The sequence below is a fragment of the Podarcis bocagei genome, assembly GCF_964188305.1.
Source record: "Podarcis bocagei genome assembly, chromosome: 11".
Classification (NCBI taxonomy): domain Eukaryota; kingdom Metazoa; phylum Chordata; class Lepidosauria; order Squamata; family Lacertidae; genus Podarcis; species Podarcis bocagei.
In genome coordinates, this window is record NC_138136.1 from 3,171,922 (window position 1) to 3,191,383 (window position 19,462).

Below are 19,462 nucleotides of genomic sequence, written 5' to 3' on the forward strand. Positions count from 1 at the left end.
CTCCCTTCGAGAGCCAGTGTGGTGTAGTGGTTAAGAGCGTAGTCTCGTAATCTGGCGAACTGGGTTCGCGTCTCCGCTCCTCCACATGCAGCTGCTGGGTGACCTTGGGTCAGTCACACTTCTGTGAAGTCTCTCAGCCCCACTCACCTCACAGAGTGTTTGTTGTGGGGGAGGAAGGGAAAGGAGAATGTCAGCCGCTTTGAGACTCCTCAGGGTAGTGATAAAACGGGATATCAAATCCAAACTCTTCTCTTCTTCTTGCAGAGCAATGGGTCTGCCTTTCCTTGGCTCTGGCTCCACCTCCTGCTGTTTCCCCCGCCATCTTCATCACCAGTCCCCCTGTGTGTAAGGGGCCCTTCTAGGGCCTGGGGATGATATATAACAATAGAATCAGAGAGTTAAAAGGACCCTCAAGGGTCATCTAGTCCAACCCCAACCAATGCAGAATCCCAAAATGATGACTATCCAGATTCTGTTTACTTCCTAGATACTTTCTAACATCCCTAGAAGCTGTCAAAATCTGTTATCTGTGCATCATGTCACTCTCTATTTTAAGAGCTTGTGCTGTTCACTGGCAACCAGAAATAGCCAACTTCCAGCGCACCTGGAACACTGTAGCCCTTTTCAAGAGTTCCAGGTCATATGAAAGCTTCACATGCAGAGGCTCCCTCACTGACACAGGTGTCAGTTGGAGGGGCTACTCAGCAAAGCACTGGCCCCCTCCTCACTGTAGGTATGACAAATTAAGAGGGCTTATCTGTCACTTAGATCCAAGTGTCTAACATATGTCATTAGCTGTTGAGGAAACAGTCACTAACCTAGCCTTGGTTAGGTTAATGAGTTTTCATTATTAAAAGTTACCCATTCCAAACATCAGGCCCACTGGCAGACCAACTCTGTGTTACAACAATGTCTGCAAATGGGACATGAATCTGGAGACCTTTTTCCATAGCAGTGACCAGAGGAGGAATGACTACTGGGACGAGCACAGAGAGGAGAAACACCATAGTGCATCTGCAGCACCACAACTTGACGCCTTCTTTTACCTCTGCTGCAACAAAACAAGCATCTCCTGCATTGGTCTCTACTGACACATCAGGTACCACAACCCTCCAATGGTTTGACTTCACCTCCAAAGGCAAACTCCCTCCTTGTCTCCCAAGACAGACAGGTGCCAAACAAGCTGAGTCTGTCCATATAATGTATTTGTATGGTTGTATTAGACTGTAAAGTTGTCCAGAGGGCTAGGTCACTAGGCTCAGGAAGATATCTTTCCAAGTTATATGACCACAGCCTTTTTTCTACTTCCTTTGGCATCCCCTAGTCCAACAACTAAAACTTGGTTGGATGCAGATACAGTGGTACCTCGGGTTACAAACTTAATTTGTTCCGGACGTCCGTTCTTAACCTGAAACTGTTCTTAACCTGAGGCACACTTTTGCTAATGGGGCCTCCCGCTGCTGCAGCGCCGCTGGCACATAATTTCCATTCTCATCCTGGGGCAAAGTTCTCAACTTGAGGTATTACTTCCAGGTTAGCAGAGTTTGCAACCCAAAGTGTTTGTAACCCAAGCTACCACTGTACGTCTTTCCCTCAATTCGCTCTGCAAATATTTCCTTTGGAAGATGCATTTTGGACATGCTTAAAGTGTAACTAACTATACAATTCCATGAAGCTACCCTATACTACCCTACACTGACTGGCAGCATCTATCCAATGTTCTGTTTCCAGTACTGTTCCCTGATATCTCTTTAACTTGAGATCTGCATGCACTGTGTTCTGGGCTGAGAAGCTTATTCAGTGCCATTTTGCTCTTGGCTTTCAATCAGAAGTTCATTCTACCTTGCCTTGTCCTGAGGTGTGTCATTGCATCTCATTCCACCCAACTGCATGCTGTTTTGCCTCACTGTATATATTTTGTATGCATCTTGTGTGCACTTTTTATGGAAAGCACAAACTTTTCAAAGCATTCACTAGTAAAATAATCCATTTTGTATGCATCTCTTACATAAAACATGCAGTTCTGCATGCAGGTTTCATACACCAAAAAATAAATAAATTGTATTGCAAAGTTCAGAGAACCACATAGTTCAACTGCAAGGTGCAAGGGAGTTCAGGGGTGTTAAATCATTTTGGTTCACTGCAAAAAAGCAGATCAGATGAATTCTTGCCCCATCTGTACCAAGGCACACTGACCAATTTGAGATTGGTGTTACTCATTAAGAGGAGTGCCTTTTTTGTGCATAGGGTCCACCCCCCCAATGGGGATAGGAATACTGGTCAACTATTCCAGTGTTGGAAGAAACCACTTGCATAAATAAGGTGGTCCTCTTTAGACTAATGCCAATCTTGCATGGACCAGAAGTGTGCCTGGGACATGTAGCCTCATTGATGGAGTGGCGCTCACCTGATTCATTCCCACTTGCCCCTTCACATGTTCAACCTGAACACCAGAAGAGGGCTTTTGCGAATGTTTTCAGATATGTCTTCAGGACTGTTCTTCTTTCCCACAGTGTCAGAGGCTAAGCAAGCAAACCTGAGATCATCAGTAGCCGTGTTAGCAAGGTCACAGCTGAATGAACAGCTAGAGCTGTTACAAATCTATTTAGCACATTGCTCAAAATTTAGGGCTTGGTGAAACCTCTCATCACACAATCACCTTGAAAATCCTTTATTAGCAAAACTGATGTTAAAGCAATTAAAAGCTTGCTTGTTGCCTTGGGGATGTTCCATTTCATTATTCAACTTTTCTGTTCTACTTTGGTGGTTCACTTGGTACTTGGGTTTGTGACATTAAAAAAAATCAAAAACCTGAAAAATGACAAGTGGCAAAATATATACTGCCTTTGGCTTAGGAGTAACAAGCCCTATTTACCGTGGCCACTAATTTTATGAAGTGGTGGTTTTCATAGAGAGCTCTGAAGTTCTTTGAGTCACCTTTCCTCAGATGCCTAAACCCAAAACAATTGCTTTTTATAGACACACTGCAATCCAACTTGTATTGTGTACAAGAAGGCGAAGCCACTTATTAAAAATTATTCTTAAATCAGCAGTTACTTCTGAACAATGAACATCACCCTTGTGTATCAAGAGCCTGGGGAGTATGAAATTTACCAGGAATATAAAATTAACCGTTGTGCATGGAGAAATATAGTGCACACTGAATGGTTTGTAGGAGCCATCCAGAACTGTCATATGAAACAAATACTCCCTCCTCCCTATTTCAGTAGAATACATGTACAGGTTAGCTAATCAAATGCAAAGTGGTCCATCAATAAAGACATAGCAGCTTATACTGAGTTTCTTGGCCATACTGTTGCATCTAAAGTTCTGGGACCCAGTGAGTTCAGAGGTTCTTCAGTTTAACCTGGCCATGCTCTACTGATTCAGCCTGGCATCCAGGAGGAAGTCTTGACCCAGGTTGGATATATAAGTGGGAATAAAGCTTTGGATGTTGGTACAACAGCCACAAATAGCTGGTAATAGGAGCCTTGTAATGCACATGGGAACCTGGAGACCCTTGCCGTTACATGTGAGAATCTCAGCCTTGATCAATCATCCTAGAAAGCAATCAACCAATAAGAAAGCCATAGTATTAGATTATCATTTTTTCTCCCAATAGTCTTTACTCATTCCATGGAAAAGTGCAGCAGAATGATGGATGTGTTTCAATGTTCCATGACTTTGCTCTCCATAATGTTAATGGCAACCTATTTGATGGAGAGAAAATTGCTCAAAGTGGTGCACAGAGATTTCTGCCAGTGCCAGGCAACTTTCATTAAGATCAATGGGAGCCTCAAGGATAAACCCCACCCACACTGCTTTGAACATCAACTATCAGCAGTTTCCATTCATCTGTGTTTAAATGAGGGAGATAGTTAAAATAATACAGTTACACTTATGAGCACCAGTACGTGTGCATTTAAAAATGATCTGAGTGTCTTGAAAAATCCCAAAGCAAGTCTTCTTTCCCACTCAATGTGTATGGGAGCTAATAAACAGTCTATACATTTCTTCTACAATTATGGCAACTAATTACCTTATTAGAAAACAAATGGTAGAGAAATTAAGAGTCCTGGAAAGAATCACTGTTCATCTATTATGCATGAATTACTAACTTCTGAACAAAATAGTCATTACTAGCTGGTGTGAAGCTGATAAATTGAGCAGAATAATAGATATTAATTGCAATGTCACGTGAAATGTAGATGCTAATTTTAAAATATTGGTGCATCATATTAGATTGAGGAACCATATTATTTTGACAACTTGGGTGCAAAACTCCTCTTTGACTAATTAACTGGCAGAGATCCTATACTATTTTGAAGCTCGTGGGAATTAAGGGTATGGCTCACATGGGTAAAAAGCAAGGTTGGGACCATGACCATTTAAGGTCATCTGAGAGCATTTTTTATATTTGATGCATGAGCCAACAGCCAATTCAGAGCTCATTGCTATAGGTCTATAACTGTCCCTAATGGATCTCGTGAGCATATTGTAAAGAGAGTGATTTTTCTCTGACATCTATGCAGACTGGTATGCAATCTTATGAATATATTTATCTAGCAGTTATAAAAAGGGATTGCTCAAAATTTCATACAACCCAAAAAGCCAAAAGAGGCAACAACAAAAAGCAAAAACATCATGCTTCAGGAGAATTAGGAAGTAAAAATGCCTTCACAGACCCCGCTGTATTTGGAGAAAAATGAGTTTCCTCAAGGAATCGTAAAATGTTGAACAAAGCTTTGTTTTGTTTTATGCATTGGAGAATACATAAGTTGACAGCCCCCAAAAGCCAGGGACAGCATTCTTCTTCATCCTTTTCTCTAAGAACAGAAACATTTTCTACACATTTCTCTGTCTTCGTTAACTCACACTGGCATTGGCAAGAGAGCTGCAGTATGAACAGAGCAACCACATGGGTGAGGCTGATCATGTGGGCAGTTTCTCCCAGCTTGTCCAGTGGTCCACATCTATGGTAAAGCACATGTGTTACATACAGAAGATCCCACTTTCCATTCCTAGCATCTGCAGGTAGTCCTAGGAAAGGCTGCCATCTGAAACAATGCAGAATTTGTGTGAATTGGTGTAAATAATACTGAGCTAGGTAGACCAATGGACTAACTCCGTGTCGGGTGGTTTCCTGTGTTTCATAGGATATTTGGTGAGGCCATTCTCTCTCTCGCTGACCAGTTCTTTAATGAACCCTATGTATTGTTTAGGGAGCCAGACATATATACTAATGAGATACCTGATAGTCCTGTATGAAATTCTGGAAAGAGTGTTTTTTGCTCAGCTTTTTAAGAGCATATCTCTTGTAGGTACTTGCAAACATTCTTGTAGGTACTCACTTCTCCTACTGTTAGGTCTGCTATCTCTGTTTTGGAAACCCAGAAATCAGTGTGATGGCTGAGGGATGGATTGAGAAGTGTCTTGGAACACTGGGAAGAAGTAGGGGCTGCTGTTATGAGTGCTGTGGGTTGAGCAAAACACGGCAGTGAGGGTAGAACGACCCTTTGCCATCACACCCACCCCTAGGAAGACTCAAGACACTGCTTTAAGTTGGGGGAAAGGTTATATTTATTATTAATTAAGGAAAACTTGAGAATCTGCTGGAAAAAACAATTAACCTAACTTGATCCAATTCAACCAAATAAAACATACTTAGGGGAGGATCATTTTCCTTCTAGTTCCCGAGGCAATAAAAGTCACTACCTGTGCCCTGTAGCAATGACTGAAAGAAGTTCTTCCTCCTTGCTACTCAAGCTCTGGGTCTGTGAATCAGATCATTGCCCCACTGGTTCAGTGTTCACTCCAATGTGCATTCCTGTCCCACAGGACACCCCGTCACACTGCAGATGCAATGTAGGGCAATGTGAGAGTGCCCCTAACCCCTAATGCATCAGAATTAAAGGTCCCCAGATCTTAAACTGACTTTCCTTCCCAGACTATGTAAAGATCAGATTTACAAGAAATTACATCATTTCAAAAATTATTCCCAGCAGTGTGGAGTAAATGAAAAAGAGGAGTCCCATGCCACTTGGGGGCTCCTTCAAGAATTCCTACTCAGCCTCTTCAACAGGCAGCTGGCAAGACCCACACCATAAAAGGGAGGCAGGCAGGCAGGCAGGCAGGCAATGCAACAGAAAAGAGGTAGGTTTTTTGGGAGGAGCAGGAATATCTGGATTGGACAGTTGACCATTCATACCACCCCAACACTCCTATCCAGGAAGAAACCACTTGAGTAATGTTCTAGGGTGAGCCGGGTGTGGCAAATTTGCCCCCACATAAGAGTGGGAACAACATTTTACAGAAATGGAGTCCTCAAATGGACATTTGAGGGCTGCCCCTCTCTAGTTTATTGCCTGCCAACAAAATACTGTGCATCCTATCCTCAATGCATGGGAGCCAACTCCTAGGGGCCAAGGTCACTTCACCCCCCCATAAAATATTTGAAGGGTAAAGGTATGGACCTCCCAAAAGTTGATGGGCATTACCATTCAAATGATGTCCATGTGCCATGTCATGCGATCATTTATGTGGAGTAGGGCTTGCCCCCCAATATTTTATTCAAGTTGGCACCCCTGCCTCCCCTTTTCGGACAAAAAGCTTCAGAAAGTGCTGGTCTTGGTTGAATATATATATATATATATATATATATATATATATATATATATATATATATGCTTTCGTAGATTTTCACGGGTACAGGAATGTAGGTTTTGGTGTCTTCGGGTGTCTTCCCGTGTAAGAGTTGGGGTGTCTAGGCGACGTTTCGACGAGGTCTCACTCGTCATCTTCAGGCTGGTGCTTTCGGCTTCTTGTTACTAGAACAGAGCTCTGTTCTAGTAACAAGAAGCCGAAAGCACCAGCCTGAAGATGACGAGTGAGACCTCGTCGAAACGTCGCCTAGACACCCCAACTCTTACACGGGAAGACACCCGAAGACACCAAAACCTATATATATATATATATATATATATGTAGGTTTTGGTGTCTTCGGGTGTCTTCCCGTGTAAGAGTTGGGGTGTCTAGGCGACGTTTCGACGAGGTCTCACTCGTCATCTTCAGGCTGGTGCTTTCGGCTTCTTGTTACTGGAACAGAGCAGGATCTCAGTGTTTGAGTTCCTATAAATACTGTTGAGGGGGTGTGGTGCAGAGAAGAAGTTCCCAGGTTATTGTGCCTTTTCTTCTTTTGTTCCTTAATTACTTGGGGGATATCTTGAGTGATATCTTGAGTGATATTCTGAGTACCACTTAGGTGGGTCATTAAGTGTGGATTAGTTGCTATAGCTTTCGTGTCTTGACCTTTTGAGCTTGTGAAGAGATTTTTCTGAGAAGATGGCTGTACTGCACTGAGTTGTGCTCTGGCTTGGCTTCGTGTATAGGGGCGAGCTGTGGTTTTGTGCCCTGTGCCAGCCAGATCTGTGTAGGGATTGCAGGGGGGTGCAGCATCCGGAGGTGCCACTATGGTTTGGCTACCGGATGGAGTCTGTAATTTATCTGTGGAGAGGGTCTGGGTTTGGGTCTGGTGTGGTTGATAGGTGATGGCGTTCTGTGTGCCTCTGGTCCTGGTGTCGGTTTTTGTGGGGAGGGCTAATTTCCAGATGTCTGGCAGGCGGGACGTGTCGTCACGCTTGTTCATGTTGTGAGGGTGTTTCTCTATCTCGATGGCTTCCATGATTATTCTCTTGTGGTGATGTTCCATGTTAAAGAGCAATTTGGAATCTGCAAAATTAATTTCGTGTCCTGTTTCTTTCATGTGTTGGAAAAGAGAGGAGGTTTTTTCTTCTTTTTTGACGGCATTCTTGTGTTCTGCGATACGTGCATTTATTCGTCTGTTTGTTTGTCCAATGTACGTGGCTGGGCAGACTTTGCAGGGTATTTCATAGACCCCTTGGTTTTCCAACTGGATTTTATCTTTGGGGTTTCTGAGGATATTGGCTATTTTTTGGTTGGTGCAAAAGGCTGTTTTGATATTGTGTTTATGGAGGATTTTGCTGATTTTGTCTGTAGTGCCCTTGATATAAGGAAGGAGGGCCATGCCATTGTTTTCTTCTGTGTCTTGGTTTTTGGGGGGTGTTTCTTTTTGGATTAGCTTCGTAACCCTGTTTTGCTGGTATCCATTGGCGATTAACACATTTGAGAGATTCTGTAACTCAGTTGTCAAGTGGTCTTTGTCAGCCAGGCGTTTGGTTCTGGAGATGAGAGTCTTGGCTACGGAGTTTATTTGTGCAGGGTGGTGGTGTGATTGTGCATGTAAGTAGCGGTTGGTGTGTGTTTTTTTTCTGGTAGATAGTGTGTCCTAGGGAGCCATCAGGTTTTTTGTAGATTAGGACGTCAAGGAAGGGAAGTTGGTTGTTGGCTTCTATTTCCATAGTAAATTGTATTTTGGGGTGTAGGCTGTTGAGATGTGTGAGGAAGCTGTCTAGTTTTTCTTTCCCGTGTGGCCAAATTACAAAGGTGTCGTCAACATATCTGAGCCAAAGTTTGGGTTTGTGTTCTGACTTGTCTAAAGCATTGGTTTCAAAGTGTTCCATGTACAAATTTGCGATGACCGGTGAGAGGGGTGATCCCATAGGCGCTCCTTCTATCTGTTTGTATCTTTGTCCATTGTGGATGAAGTACGTGTTGGTTAGGCAGTGGTTGGTCAGGTCCAGGATGTATTTGGGGGGATTGTATTTGTTTTGAATGGCTGTCAAGGCTTCATTAATGGGCACTTGAGTGAAGAGAGATACAACATCGAAGCTCACAAGTAGGTCATCGGGATGTAGGTTTTGCTTCTTTATTGTTTCTATGAACTGGAAGGAGTTAGTAACGTGTGAAGCGATGGATTCTGCATAGGGCTGAAGTTGCTTAGCGAGAAATTTAGCGAGATTTTGTAGAGGTGAGCCTATGGAGCTGACTATTGGTCTGAGTGGTGTTCCTTCTTTGTGTATCTTGGGGAGACCGTAGAGTTTGGGGCATCTGGATGATTTTTCTCTGGGGATGATTCTTAGCTGGATTTCTTCACTGATAGGAGAGGCTTTTATTTTGGATTTGGTGGTTTTTTCCAGATAGGTGGTGGGATCTGTTTTTATAGGTTGGTAGGTAGGGTCTTGGAGTAGATTTGATAGTTTTGCTTGGTAGTCCGATGTGTTCATCACAACAGTGGCATTACCTTTGTCTGCTGGGAGAATGATTATGTTGTTGTCTTTCTTCAGGTTGGTGAGTGCTTTCTGTTCTTCTTTGTGTAAATTGCTTCTGGGTGGTTTGCTGGAGCAGAGGATGTTGGTGACTTCAAGTCTGATTTTATTGGCTTCATCTGGGTCGATTTTGGTTAGGCTAGCTTCGACTCCGCATATGATGTTTTCCGTGGGGATGCGTCTCGGGGCGACTGCAAAGTTGAAACCTTTGGAGAGTACTTTGGTTTCAGTTGGGGTGAGGATCCTGTCTGATATGTTATGTACTGTTTGTTTCATGGGTTGTTGTGGAGGGTGGCTGGGCTTCTGGCGTTTCTCTAGTTTGTGGAGTTTGTTGGTGTGTCTGTCTGTCTTATGTGAGGTCTCAGTTTCAGCTCTCCTGATGGCTCCCTAGGACACACTATCTACCGGAAAAAAACACACACCAACCGCTACTTACATGCACAATCACACCACCACCCTGCACAAATAAACTCCGTAGCCAAGACTCTCATCTCCAGAACCAAACGCCTGGCTGACAAAGACCACTTGACAACTGAGTTACAGAATCTCTCAAATGTGTTAATCGCCAATGGATACCAGCAAAACAGGGTTACGAAGCTAATCCAAAAAGAAACACCCCCCAAAAACCAAGACACAGAAGAAAACAATGGCATGGCCCTCCTTCCTTATATCAAGGGCACTACAGACAAAATCAGCAAAATCCTCCATAAACACAATATCAAAACAGCCTTTTGCACCAACCAAAAAATAGCCAATATCCTCAGAAACCCCAAAGATAAAATCCAGTTGGAAAACCAAGGGGTCTATGAAATACCCTGCAAAGTCTGCCCAGCCACGTACATTGGACAAACAAACAGACGAATAAATGCACGTATCGCAGAACACAAGAATGCCGTCAAAAAAGAAGAAAAAACCTCCTCTCTTTTCCAACACATGAAAGAAACAGGACACGAAATTAATTTTGCAGATTCCAAATTGCTCTTTAACATGGAACATCACCACAAGAGAATAATCATGGAAGCCATCGAGATAGAGAAACACCCTCACAACATGAACAAGCGTGACGACACGTCCCGCCTGCCAGACATCTGGAAATTAGCCCTCCCCACAAAAACCGACACCAGGACCAGAGGCACACAGAACGCCATCACCTATCAACCACACCAGACCCAAACCCAGACCCTCTCCACAGATAAATTACAGACTCCATCCGGTAGCCAAACCATAGTGGCACCTCCGGATGCTGCACCCCCCTGCAATCCCTACACAGATCTGGCTGGCACAGGGCACAAAACCACAGCTCGCCCCTATACACGAAGCCAAGCCAGAGCACAACTCAGTGCAGTACAGCCATCTTCTCAGAAAAATCTCTTCACAAGCTCAAAAGGTCAAGACACGAAAGCTATAGCAACTAATCCACACTTAATGACCCACCTAAGTGGTACTCAGAATATCACTCAAGATATCACTCAAGATATCCCCCAAGTAATTAAGGAACAAAAGAAGAAAAGGCACAATAACCTGGGAACTTCTTCTCTGCACCACACCCCCTCAACAGTATTTATAGGAACTCAAACACTGAGATCCTGCTCTGTTCCAGTAACAAGAAGCCGAAAGCACCAGCCTGAAGATGACGAGTGAGACCTCGTCGAAACGTCGCCTAGACACCCCAACTCTTACACGGGAAGACACCCGAAGACACCAAAACCTACATTCCTGTACCCGTGAAAATCTACGAAAGCATATATATATATATATATACAGTATACATTTATACCTTGGATCTTGAACAGCTTATGACTCAAAAATTTTGGCTCCAGAACACTGCAAACCCAGAAGTGAGTGTTCCGGTTTGTGAATGTTTTTTGGAATCCGAATATCTGAAGCGGCTTCCATGGCTGCAGGAGGCTCCTGCAGAAGCTGTTCCTTGGTTGTTAAACGTTTTCAGAAGTTGAACGGACTTCCAGAACAGATTCAGTTCGACAACCAAGGTACAACTGTAGACACATTTCAGTCTGACCTGTTACTGAACCTGCATTGATCACCCTGGTGAAGGGACATAGCTAAGTGGAAGAACATTCACGTTGCATGCAGAAGATCCCAGGTTCAGTTTCTGGCTTCTCCGGGTGGGACTGGGAGAGGTCCTGGTCTGAAATCCTGGAAAGGCACTGCCAGTCAGTGCAGACGACATTGACTTTGATGGTCCATACAGCGTCACTCAGTACAAGGCAGCTTCCTATATGAAAAACCCGTACTGGGGGGGGGGGCACTAGGGGCGCCTTGGAAGATGGCCGACAATACCATCTCTCTGGTTCATGCGAGGTAATTAAGAGGCTGATGATGGGAGTAAATTAGCCTCCCGGATTTTCCCAGGGGATGGGAAGATGCTGCCTTGTCCGCAGTTGCCAATAAATCACCCCCGAGTTCGAAAGAAGGAGCGGGTGGGGGCACTGGACGGAAAGCCCTTGAGTAAGTTTCTGGATCTCCTGGATGCTACATCTTTATCAACGACTTGGATGATGGACTCAAGGGCATCCTGATCAAATTTGCAGATGACACCAAACTGGGAGGGGTGGCTAACACCCCAGAGGACAGGATCACACTTCAAAACGACCTTGACAGATTAGAGAACTGGGCAAAAACAAACAAGATGAACTTTAACAGGGAGAAATGTAAAGTATTGCACTTGGGCAAAAAAAAATGAGAGGCACAAATACAAGATGGGTGACACCTGGCTTGAGAGCAGTACATGTGGAAAGGATCTAGGAGTCTTGGTTGACCACAAACTTGACATGAGCCAACAGTGTGACGCGGCAGCTAAAAAAGCCAATGCAATTCTGGGCTGCATCAATAGAAGTATAGCATCTAGATCAAGGGAAGTAATAGTGCCACTGTATTCTGCTCTGGTCAGACCTCACCTGGAGTACTGTGTCCAGTTCTGGGCACCACAGTTCAAGAAGGACACTGACAAACTGGAACGTGTCCAGAGGAGGGCAACCAAAATGGTCAAAGGCCTGGAAACGATGCCTTATGAGGAACGGCTAAGGGAGCTGGGCATGTTTAGCCCGGAGAAGAGGAGGTTAAGGGGTGATATGATAGCCATGTTCAAATATATAAAAGGATGTCTTATAGAGGAGGGAGAAAGGTTGTTTTCTGCTGCTCCAGAGAAGCGGACACGGAGCAATGGATCCAAACTACAAGAAAGAAGATTCCACCTAAACATTAGGAAGAACTTCCTGACAGTAAGAGCTATTTGACAGTGGAATTTGCTGCCAAGGAGTGTGGTGGAGTCTCCTACTTTGGAGGTCTTTAAGCAGAGGCTTGACAACCTTATGTCAGGAGTGCTCTGATGGTGTTTTCTGCTTGGCAGGGGGTTGGACTCAATGGCCCTTGTGGTCTCTTCCAACTCTATGATTCTATAAATACAATCACTAGTCTTTGCATGTAAATGGATGGGAGAGATATAAACCATGTTGCTTGTTGAATTCAGAATCCACATAGGAACTAGGAAGTTTGGTGATTTATTTACAATATCACCTACAGCTCCAGATCAAAGCTACTAGCCCAGGCCTGCAGCAGCAGCATTTCACCTGAGGCCTCCTTACACTGTGCTTCATCGAGTGATGAATTATGGAGCTCCAGTGCTCAGTTTCAAGGCATGGATTACTGGTGCAGCCAGCTGGGCTCCTTCCTCTTAGTCCCACATAGGGTGCAGTAGCATAAACTAGCTTTGTGGTCCTCAAGTAATCACTAGTCCATAAATATTTGTAGAGGCCTGGATATGACAAAGACTGCTCAAAGAGCACCACTCCAGTGGAAAGTCACTCTGTTGGCTTGCTCCAAGCAGAGGGGAAAGCAAGGGGGCGGTCAGTCACAGCATTTCTTCCCAGCTTCATAAGCCATGGTGTATTTTGCTTTGCTGAGCGTACTCTGCATAACCTGGAAGAACAGCATAATGTTAACATTATGGCCCAAAGATGATTAACATCCCTGTTTTGATTGTTCTGTTTCAGAGCACAGCACAACCGCCCATCTTCTCATATTTGAAATATGGCAATAGCAAATTATTTTATCATCTGTGGCAACTATTCTTCCCCACTTTTCTTGGGCATTTGCCCAGTCGCCTTTCACACACACACACCCCGCACTGTATTCAGGCTCCAATATAGATGTTAAAACAACAGCAAAAGGCAACATTACTGTGTACACATAACCTACTGTCACTTCCTTTTTCCTTCATAAGGCATTACTCTGTCACCTCATATGGTCTGCCACCTGCAAACAGGATAATTTACACCAACAAATAAGGCTGAATGGCAAAGCTATCTTGCATTTTCACATATCTGTCTCATGTCATTCTAAGATGTGGAACTGAAAGAGGGACAACTCTGGCCTAATCTGTTTCCTGCTTGGCAGGGGGTTGGACTCGATGGCCCTTGTCGTCTATTCCAACTCTATGATTCTGTGACCCTGGTTTATTACCCTGGGTTACTAACCTATAAAATAGGGAAAGGATGTAGCTCAGTGGTAGAGCATCAGAATGTCCCGGGTTCAGTCCCTGGCATCTCTTGCTGGGCTGGGTGAGGGCCCTGCATGAAACGCTGGAGAGCCACTGCCAATTAGTGTGGACACGAAGGCAGCTTCCTATGTCCCTCTGCCTCCAGAACTCCCGGGTTCAGATGTCATGGGGAACTTGAGCTTAATACAAGTCAGGGAAGTGGGAAAGAGCAGTGCTCAAGCCTGTTTACTTACTTACTTACTTACTTACTTACTTACTTACTTACTTACTTACTACAGTATATTCATAGTCTACCTTTTCAGAAATAACCTTCATAAGGCAGCTTATATCAGTTTGGTTGACATGCCTCCATTTTTAATTTATGTATTTGGTTTCGCCCAAGGGTAGGCTGTGCCGGCCAATTCTACCATTTCTTTATATCTGAGAATGTTAATGTCATTTACTGTCTTAAGCCTTTAAAATCCCTGCCTTGCTGAGTGCTGTGCAGCATCTGCTTCTGCAGGCCTGGGATGACGTAGTGGAAAGGACAGGGTGAGTTTTGAGAAGGCAATGCTCGCAGTGGTTCAAGGGCATGTTCGCCACAGCTTCCTACCCCCCCCCCCTTCATCCATAAGGGGGAAGTGATGTGGCATAGTTAGTGTCAATGGTGACTTCCTGTTCCCCACTTCCTTGCTTATGGGGTAGGGAAAGGAACAGTGTAGCAACCTTTACTTTCCCCTTAGAACAATGACTCTGATTCCCTCAGGGAAGTACTAATACAATTTCTTGTTGAGAATTTTATTTTTTGACTATTCATATTGTGTACTTGGTTGTATCAGCAAGAGTACTTTGTATTGTGAAAGTTATTCATGACATGGCCTTTGCATGTTTATAAATGGTGGCTATTCATCTTTTTCTGGTTTGTGAATCTGTTGTCAATAAACGTATTTCCCATGCTTCAGTCACCTCCTTAGGAAATCTGCTTAGGTGTGAAGTCCTGGGCTTGGGCCCATATACTCCTGGGGAGGTCTAAAGTTCCCCTACTCATCCCTCAAGCCATGCTGTGCTGCTGTTTTAAGTTTCAGATAAAGATTCCAGGAGCTCACCAGAGATACATATCTAACATTATCTGTAAGGGATGGTATGTTCCCACCATGCAGATAAAAATTAGCTTTGCTTCCTGCCACACCTTGGCTGTATTCATTGTCTTACTGAACATGACCTACGGAGACCCCATTTTCATAATCTCAGTGCAGCCATGTATCTGGGGAAATGTAACCAACAGTATGATCATGAATCACATGTGCCTCCTAAAGGTAAACTTATTTTTGCTAATAATTAGCATTTGAAAGGATGGTTGCTAAGGATGCCAGACAAGCCCATGCAAGCAAGGTGAAGAGGGCTATACTTTTGGAGAAGTATCATAGCTCAGTGGTACAACATGTGTTCTATACGTAGAAGGTCCTAGCTGCAATTCCTTGCGTCTCCATGGATGAGATAGTAGGTGATATAAAAGACCCTGGAAAAATGCTGCGTCAGAGTAGAGCAGCCTTCCACCATTTGGTGCCAACCAGATCTTTTAAGCTGCAGTTCCCATCATCTCTGACCATTTGTCATGATAGCTTATAATGATGGGAGCTACAGCCAAAACATCTGGAGGACACAGGTTGGGGAAGACTAGAGTAGACAATACTGAGCTAGATACGCATAATAACATGAGAAGAGCCCTGGTGGCTCGGGCCATAGACCCATCTTGTCCATCAGTCTGTTCTTACAGTGGCTGATCACACGCCTATGGGAAGCTCCTGAAACCAAGTGCAACAGTGCTCTTCCCACTTGTAATTCCAGCAACTGCTATTCAGAGGCGAACTGCCTCTGATAGTGGAGGTAGAACACAGCTATTATGAATGATAGTCATTGATAGCCATATCCTCCACAAATTTATCTAACCCTCTTTTAAATCCATGCAATATGGTAGTCATCAGTGTTTCTTGTGGGAGCAAATTCCATAGTTTAACTGTAGACTGCAAGAAGAAGATATTTGTTTTGTCTATCCCAAATCTTTCAACATTCAGCATCATTGGATATCTGCTTGTTCTAGTATTATGAGAGAAGGTGCAAAACTTCTCTCTCTCCACTTTCTCCTCACCATGCTTAATTTTATAGATCTCTATCATGTTCCCTCAAAACTAAAAAGCCCAACTCTTGTAACCTGCCACAGAGCATGCTGATCAGTAATCACACAGTCCAAAGTTGGTTGTTAGCTCTTCATTAGCAAAAACACAATCTCCACAGACTTGGCTGAGTGTCAGGCCTAATGAGCACAGCAGCTCATTCCTCCATGGAATCAGTTGCCAAGACTGAAGGTCCCCACCTCTCCACAGCTGTCTAGGTCTCCTTCTTTCCAGAGCTTTTCCCAAGCAATCAGAGACTGCACCTATGTGCAGCCAATCTCTCCTCCCTTTCATGCCTCTCCTGGTTCTGGGAAAGAGGGGGCAGGGAGCCTGTCATGGCAGGAGGAAGAGATACCTGTGACTCTTCACCAGCCTGACTTATATTTGCCTCTTGACCTCCCTTTTCTCCTGCTTCAGTTTCTGCCTCTGATTCTGCCTGTAAGCTTCTGACACCTTCAGCTTCTGACACCTCCTCTTCCCAGTCTTCTCCCTCTCTGCCCCAGCCGGATGGGTGGGGTATAAATCAATCATCATCATCATCATCACCATCCCACCATCACTACCCAGGCTTTGAGCCTTCTTCCCTTGGTGGTTTCCCAGCTGGCTTCTCCCACCGTTCTTTGTCCAACCAGTCCTAGTAGGGACTTGTCTCCTTTCCTCATAGGAGAGTTGCTCCAACCTCTTGATCATTTCGCTTGTCCTTTTCTGATTCTTTTTCAGGTGAGGCAATGAGAACTGTGCACAGTATTCCAAGTGTAGTTACACCATTGATTTCTAAAATAGTAAGAATAGTATTGTGATATTGCAAGTTTTATTTTCATTCCCTTTCCTAATGATTACTAGCATGAAATTTGCCTTTTTATAGTGGCTGCACACACTCCAGATTATTTATGAACATGTTTAAAATTATATGTCCCAATGCTGATGCTTGGGAGACGCCACTGTGAGAACAGTTCATTTATTCCTAGTCTCTGCTTCCTGTTTTCAACCAGTTAAAGGTAAAGGTAAAGGTAAAGGTACCCCTGACTGTTAGGTCCAGTTGCGGATGACTCTGGGGTTGTGTGCTCATCTCACTCTATAGGCCAAGGGAGCCGGTGTTTGTCCACAGACAGCTTCCACGTCATGTAGCCAGCATGACTAAGCCGCTTCTGGTGAAACCAGAGCAGCGCATGGAAATGCCATTTACCTTCCCACCGTAGCAGTACCTATTTATCTACTTGCACTTTGACGTGCTTTGAACTGCTAGGTGGGCAGGAGCTGGGATCGAACAACGGGAGCTCACCCTGTCACGGGGATTCAAACTGCCAACCTTCTGATCGGCAAGCCCTAGGCCAGGGGTCAGCAACCTTTTTCAGCCGTGGGCCGGTCCACTGTCCCTCAGACCATGTGGTGGGCTGGACTATATTTTTTTTTGGGGGGGATGAACGAATTCCTATGCCCCACAAATAACCCAGAGATGCATTTTAAATAAAAGGAAGTTCATTGACTATGGACAAACGTTTTTGACAGATAGTTAAAAGAAGAGAAACATATTGATTCCATTGTTCCCCTTCGCATTTAAAAGGAACAAAATATTGAAAAAATATCCGAAAAAGGAAAACTTTGTTGCTAGATCTGTTTTTTTATATATAAAAAAAGGATGGATACAAAAAGAAATTATTTCCCCTAGAGGGAGCTTGTGAAACTGTTATTAAAACCGAACTGGGGAGCTTTGCAGCTGTAATAGATTAAGATCGTGGGACCAGACTTCGACCTTGAACAAGAATGTACTCGCAGGCTCTGGTGCTTGCCTTTTGCAAGACAAGTGCTTTATTGGAACAGTTACATGATGTCAGGGGTTTAGGAGCAGAGGCACGGGCAAGGGAGGAAACAGAGAGCGAAGGGGAGGAGGCAGAAGAAAAGATGAGTGATGACGACGACCCGAGATCTCCTAGTCTTTCCAGTGAATCAGAGGATTCACAGAAAGGAGCACCAGTGGCCAGGGCAAGGGGGGAGTCAAGGGGGGCACCCCAGGAAGATAGAGCCAGAAGGGGCTCAGGGGGGAGCAGCTGGAAATCGGGACCAGCGTCACCGCCAGGAAGCAGGGAAGAGGAAGGGAGCCAGGGGGGAAGCGCTGGCAGCTCACCACAGGAGGGAGGGCATGAGTCAGGAGTGGCCACACCTCCATCGGGGAGCGAAGAAACGGTTAAGAGGAAGGTGGAAGGTTGGGCGCGCGCGCCAAGTTCAAATGCAGAGGAAGGCGGCGCAGTAAGCAGCCCCGAAAGGGAACCAGGTCCTAAAGCCCGGCGCAAGGAGGCAGGAGGGTCCGGGTCAGCGTCAGAAGAATCCCGGAAGGAAGAAGCCCCGGGGGGTAGAGGGACCCAGAGGAGGACAGTCAGGCGGAAAAGGTGGAGCAAGGCTAGGATATTAAGTTGGTGCACAAGGGGCGGAGTTTCAGACGGAGCTTCGCCGATCTAGCTACTAGACGTAGAGTTTGCGCGCAGCAGCGTGAGAATGGAAACTGTAATTCAATAAAGACTTTTACTTAATGATCGCTGGCTAGCGTGATCCTCTGTGAGCTAGGATCTTCAAGCAGCTCTGACAGTAAGCTCCGTCTCTCCATTGTGGGCATCTACAGCCTCGAGGAGGGGAGAGAAACAGGTGCCTACTAGCGAGCTCACGAACGGCGGACGACATGACGGCTGAGCAGCAGATAGAGGACCTCAGAAGAGCAGTGGCACAACTGAACGCCGAGGTTCTCGCATCCAGGAAGAGAGAGGAGGAGGCAGCTGCCGCCTGCAGGGATCTCCAGGTCAGGTTAGACGTGCTGACAAAGCAGACCCCCCGGCAGGAGGGAATTGGGTTGGCGAGACGGACAGGCAGGCTGGTCTCTCACTTCGATGGGAACCTGCAACAGTATCCCAACTTTAGAGCCGACGTACTGTGCGCACTGCAACTGCTGCATAAAGACTTTAGAGATGAACAAGAGAGAGTGGGGTTCATCATGTCCCATCTGCATGGGGATGCGAAAGCATGGCTACGTAATTTATGGAGAGATAAGGATCCGGCGCTCCAGAATGCGGATGCCTTTATTAAAGCGATGGATGGGTGCTTTTTATCAAGTATTGACGTGGATCTTGCACGGAAGGAGGTGCATGGGCTGAGACAAGGGAGGGCCAGCGTCAGGCAGTATCATGCCCGCTTTTTCGCCTTGGTCAGTGCCCTGGAATGGGACAGAGATTCGGCTCCTGTAAGAGACCTCTTTTGGGAGGGGCTGCACAACTCGATTAAAGATGAGATCGCCAGGGGGGAGAGACCCCGAACCACCCAGGAGGTCGTTCAGAGGGCACTGGCAGTGGGGGTGAGGCTGGAAGGACGTCCGTGGAGCAAGGACGAAGGGCGTGGAGGGCGCGAACCAGCCGGGGGCCCCTCCTTCCTTCCCAGAGAAGCAGCGCGGGCGCAATCCACGCCTCCGCCAGGAGGAGGAGCCGAACCTATGGAGGTTGGAGGTGCAAGGGCTCAGTCAGCAACCAGAGCCCTAGCACCGGCAGCAGTGAAAGCGAAGCCTCCTAGAGGGAACAGGAAGTGTTACGTCTGTGAGGCACCAGGACATATGGCAAAAGAGT